We start from the raw sequence: 13,977 nt of genomic DNA on the forward strand, positions 1-13,977 counted from the left end.
CCACTGCATCCACTGACTCTTGTTCTTAGGGTCACACCCGAAAAAAAAAGAAATTTGGAAAAAGTCTTTCTAACCCTAATGAATCAAAATTTCTCAATCTCATTTTTAAATCAATTCCAGTATTAAATCTGTATCTCCCCCTCCCCCTCCCCTACTTAGCCTATAAAAATAGAAGCTCATTCAGGAACAAAGTCCCAAGCGAGAAGACTTGGCCAGCCACTCGAATGAAATGGTATAGCTGGCAGGCCCTCTCCACCTGGCTGGGTCATGTGCTCTCTTGACCTGGACAGGAAGGTGAGGCAAAAGCTGCCCTGTGACTTGCCGGACTCTGACTGGGTGATTCAGCCCACCTGCCTTACCCACTCTGCTGACCCTGAGTCGAATAAAGTCACCAAGCAGAAAGTGACTAAGTAAAAGCTTCCCTGAGAAACAACCTATTCTAAGCTCCAGAGCTGAGATCACTGTACATTTGAAACTAAGACAATGAAAGAAAAATTAATTCAATCTATCCATTGGATTAAATATATTTATCTCTTCCATGAATTTTTTCTGAAATTAAAAATACACACACACACGTATAAACTCCTTTGCCAGTATCCAATATCACGCCTGAGAAAGTAAGTTTGCTAAAACAAAGAGCCATCTGGAGCTCCACAGTACAATGAGAACTCAGAAGTCCATTAAACAGTTCTCTTCCTTCTTAACTGACTACAGATAATTCTAGAAAAGGGGAAAAGCATGAAGAAATGGAAAAGGCAGGTTGGCAGGTTCGGAGACATGAAAATTACAGCTGCGGCCAAGCTCTGGGAAATATTCCCCGACTTAGCTGGGCATTGATTATTGAACCAACAGCTTGCTTACATAATTACAGCGTGCCTATAAACCCAGTTGATATGATGATATTCTTGTTTAACTATTAACCACTAGATTTCCTGGAGTTTCCACAATCCAAAAACACCTAAAAGTACATGACATGATATATTCCATGCATTGACCTATTTTGATTATAAGCAATAACAACGGTATAGAGCTTGGTATGAAAAAGGAAGTTCTTAAAAAAGACAAGGAAGGTGGCTTAAGCTCCAGATAATTTGCTAGGGCATCTTCCCTCTGTTATCTTCTAAAGAATTGCTCTGCCTATATTAACATTCTATCGGTGCCCTTAGACACCATATGCTGGATCTGGGACACAATTTCCTCATCAATTCTAAATGTCATGTTGATACTTTCCATGCTCATCATAAAAACTTTCCTGATCTCCCCCCTCATCCACAGGACCTCCCAACTCATAGCACCTCCTCTAAGCATAGCCAGGAATTCTAGCTTGTATTCTGCACATTTCTATGCTTTTTTTTTTACCTCCTACTAAACTATAAGCTCCTCAAGGACTACAGAAAAAGAAGAATGAAGCAAATCTATGTTTATAGTGAGCTTACTATAGCACAATGCCTCAAACAAGGTGCAATCAATAAATAATTATTGAAGAAATGAATGCCAAGCACTGGCTAAAGCATATTACATATGTGACCTACTCAGGTTTCATAACAATCTAGTAAATAAGGGTCAGTCTCTCCATTAGCAGGTGAGGAAGCTAAAGTTAGGGGTGCCCTAGCCGGTTTTGCTCAGTGGATAGCGTGTCGGCCTGCGGACTCAAGGGTCCCAGGTTCGATTCCGGTCAAGGGCATGTACCTTCGTTGCGGGCACATCCCCAGTAGGGAGTGTGCAGGAGGCAGCTGATTGATGTTTCTCTCTCATCGATGTTTCTAACTCTCTATCCCTATCCCTTCCTCTCTGTGAAGAATCAATAAAATATATTTTTAAAAAATAAAAATAAATAAAGTTAGGGGTGATATAGATTTTTCAAGGCTCATAGCTAGTTACATAGGAGAGTGGAAAGCATTTATCTGTCTAGTTCCCCTTTCACAATGTCTTAAATATAGATTGGAAATTTATCTGTTGAATAGATCTGAACAAATCCCTTATCTAAGCTCTCACTTTAGGAATATTCAGAGTCTTTGGGATTATTTTTTTTTCAAATGGCCAAGGATTTTAGGGTGCAGGAAGGAGTAAGTAAAGTGGGAAGAATATGCTTATAGTTTTCAAATATCACAGAAAGGCTGTTTCTGACCATTCAGTGCAAAATGATTCCTACACTTCTTACCATTCTATTCCCACTAGTTCTTCCGATTCTAGCCTTGCCCTTCTTTCTAACCCATCCTTCCCATGTGGGACTGGAGGAGGGAGAAGAGAGAAAGGGAATCAGTAAGTAGTCACTCAACATCCCAACCATTTATTCCCATGGCTTCCATCTGGATCATGGGAAACAACTCAAGGACAGGTGTGGCTGTTCTGCTTTGGTTTGTGAGACAGCCACGAGAGAATCCATTCCTTTAAAAGAAAATCCACCCCCAAACCCTCCTCTACCACAATAAAGGTAATTCTTGTTCCTTCTACTCCATCCAGCACACGAGCAAAACAGAGGAGACACAGGTTCATTCACAATTTCAAGGAAACTGCACTTGTTACAATTACAGAGAAATAACCAGGAAGAAAAGAAATCTCTAAGCCAAAAAGGGCTGAAGTCAGTATTCCTCTGGTTAGGTGTGGTGCCACACTGACTGTGTTCTTACTATTGCTTTAAAACAATTAAATTTAGAGAGATTTGAAGATAGTGGCATAGTAAACGCCTGTACTCACCACCTCCCACAACCCCATCAAAATGATAACTAAAATACAGAACCATCATCCACAACCACTGAAAAGCTGGCTGAATGGAGGTCCTACAACTAGACAAGTAAAGAAGAAAGCACACTGAGACTGGTAGGAGGTGCAGAGGCACGGAATGGGCTGGTCCGGCACAAAAAGGGGATGGAGGTCGTCTCTGCGGAGGCTGCCCGGAGGAGCAAGGGGTCCCAGCCCCACACCAGACCCCCAGGCCAGGGTCCCAGAGCTGGGAAAAGAAATCCCTACAGGCAGTAAGAACTACGGGCTGTAAAAACCAGTGCAGATTGGGGCTCAGTGACACAGAGGCTACTGGAGACCCAGCTGTTCCTCTTAACAGACTGGCACCATGAACTGAACTTACAAGGTCCTGCTTCCTCTGAGCTCCAGCACCAGGGCGATGCTCTGGGGAACACATACACATATGAGGAGGAACTGGATTGTCTGGCATTGGGGCAGGAACTCGGGGCGGATTTCTCCCAGACAGAGGTGCTCACAGGGATCACTGTTCCTATTCTGGGACCTACCTGGTGGCAGGGCTGACTGGCAGCCATTTGTTTGCTCACCCTGGTGATCCCCTAAGACCCCACCTCATCCAATTTACAACTCCACCCAAGCTGCTTGCAGCAGCTTTTGCATATGAATGGCCTGTCCTTGCTCAGACTAAAATATCTCAAACAAATTTCAGCTGGGTCAGGGAGCTCCAAACCTATCAATAAAAGACCCAAGACCCAGCACCAGCACCAGCCTGCCTTGCTTCATAGCTAGGCCTCACCTGGGCACTCACCTCACCAGGGAATGCCCATATGACTGTCAGCTGATTTCTCAACAGAAACTATGCAGGCCAGAAGGGAGTGACAAGAAATATTCAAAGTGATGAACAGCAAGGACCGACAACCAAGATTACTCTACCCAGCAAAGCTATCATTTAGAATTGAAGGTCTGATAAAGACGTTCACAGACAAGAAAAAGCTAAAGGAGTTCATCACCACCTAACCAGTATTATATGATATGTTGAAGGGTATTCTTTAAGAAGAGGAAGAAGAAGAAAAAGAAAAAGGATAAAAAATATGAACAACAAAATGGCAACAAATACATACCTATCAACAATTGAATCTAAAAATCAAAATAAATGAATAAGAAATATAATGAACAAGATAAAGTGGTGAATAAAATAGAATCAGAAGCAAGGAAATGGAACAGACTGACAATTCTCAGAGAGAAGGGGAGTGGGGGGCGGGAAGAGATTAAACAAAGATTTATATGCATATAAGCATTACCTATGGACACAGACAATAGGGTGGCAAAGGCCTGGGGGCGGGGCAGGAACCAGGCGAGGCAACTGGGGGGAAAAAGAGGCACATCTGTAATAATCTCAACAATAAAGATTTTTTAAAAAACAATTAAACTTAGATGTGTAGGGAAACACTAAGTTTGTTATATGCTCCTTAGTTACAGCCTGTAAGACAGCGAATGGAATCAATATTCATTGCTGATATTTAACATGAACATCCTGTGGTCCAGTGTGTACAGACCAGTACCTATCTATAAACCAATTGTAACCAGTTTCCTTCATCCAGTGGGCAATTTATGCTTGGAATTCAACCTTACCAGTCAGAGGAAGTCAGACTCAGTTTTCTATGATCAACAGAGACTTAAAGGAACATGTCAAAGAAAACAGGGACACAGGTCAGCCCCTCTCAATTAGCATCCCTGTCCCTGGGATGCCCAGATTCCCATGGGATCCATTCATGTGTTCTATCTCCAACCGTGTCTTTGGGGGAACAGGCTCATCAGTCTATTGTGGAATGATCAGTCTATCAGGTGGAGCAGCAGGAGCTCAGGTTCTGGGTCAGACAGACCTTGATTAAAGCCTCCGCTCTGCCACTATCAGCCTGGACATCAAAGGCAAGTTCCTTAACCTCTCTGGCCTCAGGTTGCTCATCTACAAAATGCGACATAACCTCTCGCTCTCGCCAAGCCCTAGAGAGGGGAGAAGGAGGTCGTTCCCGTGCATCTCTAAGCACAGTGTCGGGAATACAGAAAGAATCCGGAGTGGTGTTGCCATTGGGGATGGTTCCAATGAGCACTTCCTTGTATGTGACTCCAACTGGGCTCGTTTTGGATACAGTGAACACATCTAGGCTCATCCCACCGAAGCTCCTCTATCTTTACGTAGCTCCCCCACACACCCTTCCTCCCTTCATTTCCAGAACCTTTACCAGGACCTTCCTTCCGAAACGCACACAATACCCACAATGAAGGGACTCTGTAAGCAAAAGGATACTCATCCCCCCCCAAAGTATGGTCCACCCAGGGCTCTGTGTATGTGTGTCTGTCTCTGTGTGTGTGTGTGTATGTGTGTGTGTGTGTGTCTCTGTGTGTGTGTGTGTATGTGTGTGTGTGTGTGTATGTGTATGTGTGTGTGTGTGCATGTGTGTGTGTGTGTGTGTGTGTGTAGGGGGGAGGAGCTGTAATGTGAGAAAATAGCTCTAACCTTTGCAGGACATGGATGATACCCGGGAACCTGTCTGGGTGAGTTGGAGGCCGTCTTACCATGGAGGGAGGTTTCCATCTTGACGCCACACAAAAGAAGGGATGGAACCTCTGATCTGGGACATGATCGTCATCAACAAAGCCAAACAACGGGGGTCATAGGAGAGTTGCTTTTAGTTTATTTGCTTTTTAAACAAAATATGGGCTCCAGAGGGGGAGAATGAAGGGACAAAGAAAAGAATGAATGAACAGCTTCTCCATGGGAGGGGGACAAAAGAAAATATATATATATATATATATATATATATATATATATATATATATATATATGGCAAGCAGGAAGCATGCAGCTGAGGGGAAAGGACCCCAGGATGGGCTACAGGAGACCAGTCACTCAGCTCAGTGAAAATGGCCAACGGCCTGCACAAATCCTAAGCAGAAGCATCTCTCAGACATTTCCTGTGGGTAGGTCCCTGAGGTTGCAGGCTGAGCAGCTAGTGATTAATAATCCAGGTTAACAACTTCCAATTAAAGCCAAAGAGGAATGTAATATGGAGGCCCCATCATGAAAAGACTCCAGGCGCTGACTAAGTACAGTCATAAAGGACAAGGCCATCAAACTTTATTTTTGAAAAGGGCCAGACGATAAATATTTTGGTTTTGTGGGACAAACAGTCTCCATCACAACGACTCAACACTACAATGGTGGGCGAAAGGCAGCCACGAACAACATACAAATACATGGATGGGCATAGCTGTGTTCCAATAAAACTTTATTTGTAGACACCGACTTCGAATTTTATAGAATTTCCATGTGTCATGAAATATTATTCTTTTTTTAATAATTTTTTAAAAATATATATTTTATTGACTTTTTACAGAGAGGAAGGGAGAGGGATAGAGAGAGTCAGAAACATCGATGAATGAGAGAGAAACATCGATCAGCTGCCTCCTGCACACTCCCTACTGAGTATGTGCCCGCAACCAAGGTACATGCCCATGACCAGAATCGAACCTGGGACCCTTGAGTCCGCAGGTCGATGCTCTATCCACTGAGCCAAACCGGTTAGGGCGAAATATTATTCTTTTGATATTGTTAAAACAGGTGGGGCTGGATTTGGCCCACGGGTGGTAGTGTGCAGAACCCCAAACCCGGGTTATGAGCGTGGGCCCTGTGGCAGATTCGCCTGGCTTTGTACCCTGCCTCTGCTGCGGTTACCCGGCCATAGGCAAGTTAGTTCCCTCACCTGAGCCTCAGTTTCTTCATCTGTAAATTAATGATAACTGTATCTGTCCCCATAGGATTCATGTGAAGTTCAAAAGCATAATACATGGGAAGTGACTCATAAAATAAGTAATGACGATGGTGATGATGATGATAGCATTACGTGTGGGGGTGTGGGTTGTGATCAGCATCGAGATCTACAAAAAAGGGCTGACCCTAACCCAACTTAAGGAGGGAGGCATAGAATAGAAAATAAAACAGATGACGAGGGTTTCAGCATGTGCCCATTTAATGCTTCAACTCGGCACAGAGTTGACTAAGTTACGAGGATCTGTGATAGACTTCCCATGTGTGGGTTACAACCCGAACCTCCTGTAGAAAGAAGGGGTCTCAAGGGCTGCATACCAAGCTGTATGGAGCAGCTCAGGAAAAGAGACCATCTAAGGAGACAGAGTGGGCAACAAAACCCAGGGTTTTGGGGGCGGCAGTGGCAGTGGTCAAGGAGGAAGTGGAGGATCGTCTTCCTTAGGGGCTATCCCTGGGAAGTCCCTTGTTTTGTCATGGTGCAGCCAGCTATTAAAAACTTCCAGGTGACCTCTGACAATCCTTCAGAGGCAACTTGCAAACCAGCCCCAGAGACCAGCGCAGGATGGAGAGATTCACTTCGACCCTATCCCATTAGGTTCTTTGGACAAATCATCTTAGTTCTGTATATTTTTAAAGGGAAAGTTAGCCAAGGATCCTGCAACCTTTAAGTCTGTTTAAAGGGCGCACACTTCTTCAGCCCTCGTAAGTTGCTGTTTATGCTACTCTTGCCCTCTCCAAATAATCAAGCAAAGATATAATGGGAATATGAAGGCAAACAAGGAAGCACATTATAATTTAGTTGCCTCAAACCTTTCATGAAAGGTGGGGGGGAATAAGAGAGATTCCCTACTCATAAAAAATACTTTCATTGACAGACATTTATTGAGCACCTATTTTCAAAAAACTTATTTTTGTTGATTTCAGAGAGGAAGGGAAAGGAAGCGATGGAAACATCAATGATGAGAGAGAATTACTGACTGGCTGCCTCCTGCACATCCCCCACTGGGGATAGAGGCCCCAACCTTGACATGTGTCCTGACTGGGAATCAAACCATGACCTTCTGGTTCATAGGTCGACCCTCAATCACTGAGCCATGCCGGCGAGGCGTGCACCTATTATATAGAAGCACAGTATTCAAAGGGGTGAAGAGGCAAAAATGTACCAGAATAAATGTTAGCTACCCAGCAGGGGCTTTCAGAGATTGTGGGGAAAAGGCAAACAACAATTACAGTGGTTTAAACCTTCGGCTATCGTGTGTAGGCCATGGGAATTACAACGAAAGCATTTGCAAAATACCCTTTGGCAGAGAACTGGTAAGAAACCCCACCGCCATGATTCATATATCACCATTTCTTGGGCACAGAAAAAGAACCCCCACTGATTTTACCATCAGCCCCCTTGCTAAGCTGCTCCCCACAAAAGCAAACAAAACCAAAAAATGTGAAATATACTAAAGATTATGAAGAAAAAAAAATGTTTTGCAAATGTGGATGACTAGTGTTTGTGTGTGGTTTTAGTGAAAAGAATTCTGAGACAGAGGATCAAGAGACATAAGTTCTACCTCGGGCAGAGCATTTACCTCCAAGGCGTCAGTTTGCTCATTTCTTAAAAGATATGGTTGGACTAAAAAATGTCTTTCATAGCTCAAGATTCTTACATCAGGAGGCATAAGTAGGCGCATTCACCAAGGAAGGCCAGGCTAAGCATATGGTAAGTGAGACTGACTTCTTTAACTGGTGAGATCATCGAAGTTGAGCCTAGCCTTAATTCTTCTAACAAATCGAATAAACTAAAGTAAACCCTTTATGATTAGACATTCCACATGAAGCTAAAAAAAAGGGGGGGGGGAATTATTCTGCAACAATGCACATACCATGACCATGTGCTAGGTAAGTATTATTTATGAAACTAAGGAAAAACTGCTTTTGCCTGTGGAGATAACTGAAAAATGCAGACTGTCCAGAAGTAAGTCATTACCCACACTGGAATGTTTATCAGATCATTACATTTTTCTTAGTATTTGCATACGGGTCTCGATAGCTATAGACAGTATAACAAAATGAGTTTATAAAGTATGTGATGTTTACATAAGACATTTTGGTTAAAATGAAAATCAGAACTCACCAGGAAATCAAATTGTTTAAATGCATAGAACCCATTTTTCAACCCATGATTACTTAAACTTTGCAATTTTGGAATGTTCTGACTTAACTTTTAAAATGATATGATCCCCAATTTAAAATTTTAAAGATACATTCTCTGAGGGAAAAAAAAGTCAAATATATGAAACACAAATGTCAAAAAAAGGGGGGAAATTCAACTTCTTTATTACTAAGAAATGCAAAAGAGAGTAAAGTATTAATACCTTATTGACTTGGTAGAATTCTCACCTGAGGATATGTTTTTATTTTTTTATTATTACTATTTTCAATCGTCACCTGAAGGTATGCTTATAGATTTTAGAGAGAAGGGAAGGGAAGGGAAGGAGTAGGAGAGAAAGAGAGAGAGAGAGAGAGAGAGAGAGAGAGAGAGAGAGAGAGAGAGCTCAATGTGAGAGAGAACATCCATTGGTAGTCTTCCATATGTGCCCTGACCTGGGATCAAACCCACAACCTTTTGGTGTATGGGATGATGCTCCAATCAACTAAGTCACCCAGCCAGGGTGGTAGAGATTTCTTAAAATTATTCTACCTAGGATGAAGAAAAGTAGGCATAACCTTTCTGGAGAACAATTTACTGTATTTGGCAATATTCACCATGATGTTTAAAAGAACAGAATGGACACTTCCAAGCATTATTGGTGGAAATAAGAATGTGTTATTAGCTCTCTGGAGGGCAATTTGACCATATATCCATGCATGCCCTTTGACCTAGCACTTCCACTTCTAGGAAGTCATTCTAAAGACATAATAGGGCAAATGTGCAAAGATGTATATTCAAGGTATTCCTTGCAAGTTTTTTTTACAGCTATTAAAAAAAAACTGAAACGATGTGAAAGTCTAATTGAGGATTGATTAAATGGCTACATTTTTACAAATTAAAAAGGCAACTGTTAAAAAGAATGTGGTAACTATATGTGTGTAAATATGAAAAGATGTCCAAGATATATGGTAGAGTATAAAGCAAGTTGCAAAATGTCATATATAGTGTGCAAAACAGCATGCATAAGTATATATGTATGCATGTGCAAATGCAAGGAGATAGTCACCAAAATGTTAACTGGTATTAATTAGCTCTGGGTGGTGTGAATGAGGATTCTTATTTCCTTATAATGAATTTCTCTTTGGTTTGAATTTATTTTCAGCGAGTATATATCATTTTACAATAACTTAAAAAGCTATTTAAAAGGTGGAGATGAAAATGGAGAGTGGAGAAGAATTGGATAGCCATGGCAATTTAGTCTAAAGCCATAGAATGCACAAAAACATAGACAGGGATGACCATCATGGTAATACTCATAATACTGGAAGTTAATAGCTCTCCTGTGTTCTTTGCAGCATTATTTACAATAACCAAGATATGGAAACAACTAAAGTGTCCTTCAACAGATGAATGGATAAAAAACTGACTGATATATATATACACACACATATATATTGACGTGCATATATATTCATATATATGATTCCATATATATATACAGCCATAAAAGAGAATAAAATATTGCCACTTGCAACAACATGTATAGAACTTGAGAGTATTGTGCTAAGTGAAATAAATTAGACAAAGACAAATACCATATGATCTCACTTATATGTGAAATCCAAAAAGCAAAAACTGAGCTCATAGATACACAGAACACATTGGTGGGGGTGGGCAAAATGGGTGTTAAGTGGTCAAAAGATACAAACTTCCAGTTATAACATAAATAAGTCACGGGAATGTAATGTACAGCATGGTGACTACAGTTAATAATACTGTATTGCATATCTGAAAGTTGCCAAGAAAGTAAATCTTAAAAGTTCTCATTACACACAGAATCTCCAAGTAATATATGGTAATGGATATTAACTACACTTGTGATCATTTCATAATATATACAAACTAGAGGCCCAGTGCACAGATTCGTGAACTGGTGGGGTCCCTTGGCCTAGCCTGCACCCTCTAGCAATCCAGGACCCCTCGGACTGCTGGTTTCAGCCTGATCCCCGCAGGCCAGGCCAAGGGACCCCACCGGTGCACGAATCTGTGCACCGGGCCTCTAGTATGCATATAAGATCTTTGGTTAATCTCTTCCCGCCCTCTCCCTTTACCCCTCTCCTCTGAGATTCATCAGTCTGTCCCATGTTTCCATGCCTGTGCATTGAGCATCTGCCCCCTGGTGGTCATTGAGCGTTATAGCTACCAGTCGAACGGTTGAACAAACAGTCGCTTAGGCTTTTATACAGATAGATATTGAATCATGTTGTACACCTTCAATCTAATATAATTTTGTATGTTAATTATACCTCAATTTTTAATAAGTTAATAAACACTAAAGTTCTATTTAAATAAATACAATAGAATTAGATATTATGAATGGTGAAACAGATTAACTTGGAAATATTTCAGAGTATATTGGGAAGTAAAACAACAGGTTACTAAATATAAATTAATTTTATACATATTTTGGATTCATTCATATACATATAGAAAAAAAAATCCAGAAGGACATATGCTAAAATGGTAACTGGTGATTCTTATTTTCCTTTTCTATATTTTTGAATATTTCTATAATGAACAAGTATGACTTACATATTTTTTACCTTTTAAAAATAGTCCTTATAGATCTTTCAGATTTTAGAACACTGAAAAGTGGTTACAATAATACTAATCTGAGAAAAACAAAGGGGTGAGAATCTTAACCATTTCCTCCAGCATTAAATTTACCACCAGAGACCCCCTGCAAGCCCCTGCCTCTGACTTGCAGCTTGCTGTCAAGTGCTGAAGGCCACACCAATACAAAACAAGCTCCGGAAACCCAAGGTACCTATTCTGATTCTGTGTCCTGAGACAGACGAGCGTCTAAAACATACTGGCTCAGATTACAGGCTAAGCATGACGAGTCCGGCTGGTATAACCCAACAAAGGAATTTGCAGGGAATGAGAAATTAGCACATCTCATTTCCCAGGGTGGAATGAATTACAAAAGCAAAGAGCCCATGGAGGGGTTAAGTCCCTGCCTATCACTCTCCCACATGCTTCTGGATTGTGCCTTGCAGGCATTTCTCATGTCATGATTGACCTAGTAGTATATTTTTTAAAGGTGATTTTTTTTATTTTAAAATGATTTTAAAAGGCGACTCTCTCATATTTACTATATTAAACGAAGATAAGCTAATATTTTTTAAAAGGTGAATGGAGGAAGAGGTGAGGAAGAGTGCATTTTAACGGGGCAAACTTTTTGTATATTTTCAGGTGACCTAGGAAATGCCTGACCTCGCTCCCCTGCTGTTTCCCTCCCTCCCTCCGATCATTATGGCCGATAACAATAGTTTTGCTCTCCGGGGTAATGTAGATGACACATTTTTCCTGTAGCCTGTCTTCCTGTAAAGTGAAGGAATTCCTGCACTTTCTGGGTACCCTTCCTGTTAACTTACACTTCAGATTTCCTCAAAAGGCATGCTACCACTTCTAATATTTGAAAAATGTCAGCTCAACCCCAGACAGCTAATATAAACAAGCTGAAAAGCATACCACCTAAAGTTACAACAGTGGAAAACAACATTTCTTTTTAAGAAATTCTTTCTCGGAATCTCACTGTTGGGAAGGCTGGAAAGAAGCAACCCAGTCCTTCCAGCTCCCAGGGAGCCTGTAATTCTTTTGCCTGTGCTGTGCCTTAAATTAGAGGTCTGTAAAACCGAATTATAGTGATTCTAGAAGGTTCGGAAAGGCCCTTGAATTCAACATGTTGTTAAGTTCTTCATGTGCTAAGAGGTTGTATCCACCTTTCACTTTTCCTCCCATTTCATTTGGTTCTAGTATTACAAAGAAGTTTCGTATTGAAAAAAAAAATGCCTTGGCCATTTGAGAATACCATAGCTGAATGAGGCCAATTCCACATTTAAAATCCAGGCCAGGGCTCCTTCGTCATTTCTGAAATGATCACCTACTTATTTTTATCAATGACTTTCCTTTGGGACAGGAACCCCAAGTTCACGCCAGATGCACCTTCCAAATGGAACCCAATTAAGAAAGCTACCTGATTTATCATGGGCATACCCATAATGGAAGCATACCAGGGTAGTATCTCTTTTAGCTTCCCAACTCAAAAACTTGCTCTACCGTAGGAGTGGGCCCCAAAAAATGCAACTAGAAACCTGATTTAGTTTAGACCCTGAGGTCCAAAGATAAGATTGTGACTAACACCACTTTCCTCCTGAAATCTTCCTGACTATCTCCCAGAGAGATCTTTAAACTCCAACTTTGGCCATTTCTCTTCACCAGCTATGCGATTATCTTGTATTATAATGACTTGCTGTCTTTCAGCAATACATGCTTTCTTTCACTGACCACTTGGTAAGTTTCCTCATGCACACGACTACATTTTAAATACTTTTGTATGCACTCAAATCCTGTGCAGTGTGTGGGGATATATATTATATTATATTTATTATATTATGTTATATTAATACATACATATATACACATATATGTCATAAGATATTTATACATAGGCTAAACTATTAAACTGAATTGAATGAATGAGTGAATCTATACCAAATACAAACTAACTAGATGCCATCTCTTTAATACATCAAAGCATGGAACATCCCTTCTAGGCTGTTACCTCTCTGATCAATTAGAAGATTGTAGGTTTCCCCTGTTATTAAGGAACCTCTGCACCTCAAAGGCCAATTCCTAGGGACTTTAGCTCCCAGGTTTTTTGATTTTCATGCTCTCCTAATCTCAAAGAAAAACAGAGCCCTACCTCGAACTTTTCAGAACACATATCACTTTCTTCTTGGGCTAACATGCACGATTCCCATCCAGCAGAATTAAAAAGTGGCGCAACTACTACCAAAAAAAAAAAAAGTGGCAGAAAGCTTATGAAACACGTTAATTTCACCAGCTCGTACCCTAGTACTTACACTGCATACTTACTTACATAGTGCCCTCAGGTAGCCTAACTCCCCTGGTGTTTAACTCACCTCTTCAATCATACATTCTCTTTGGCATGCGTTCTCTCTATGGTTAGGGATTTGTTCTGAAACAAGTGACTTAGGGTAATAGAGCACCTGACAGAACCCCCCTCAGCTCTCTGATGCCATGGCAGGAATTTTATATTTTTAATCCCCTCCCCAGCATGACATTAAGCCTCCAAAATATAACTGTGTAAAACAAAAACAAACAAACAAAAAAACCATTAAATAAAACTAAACACCATAACCCGGAACTTCTGACCTATAATAAGTGCCTAAATATATGCAATTACACTTAAAAGATTTCATTATGGTTGTTAATGAAA

The 13,977-nt window shown here is 40.9% G+C and overlaps 1 protein-coding gene across 4 annotated transcripts in view; it reads right to left on the reverse strand.

Moving 5' to 3' along the window:
- MAP2K6 (mitogen-activated protein kinase kinase 6) overlaps window positions 1-13,977 on the reverse strand; it is a 121,040-nt gene that overhangs the window by 74,842 nt on the left and 32,221 nt on the right. The gene's annotated exons all lie outside the window — the stretch shown is intronic.

The sequence above is a fragment of the Myotis lucifugus genome, unplaced genomic scaffold (genome assembly GCF_000147115.1).
Source record: "Myotis lucifugus unplaced genomic scaffold, Myoluc2.0 scaffold_146, whole genome shotgun sequence".
Taxonomy (NCBI): domain Eukaryota; kingdom Metazoa; phylum Chordata; class Mammalia; order Chiroptera; family Vespertilionidae; genus Myotis; species Myotis lucifugus.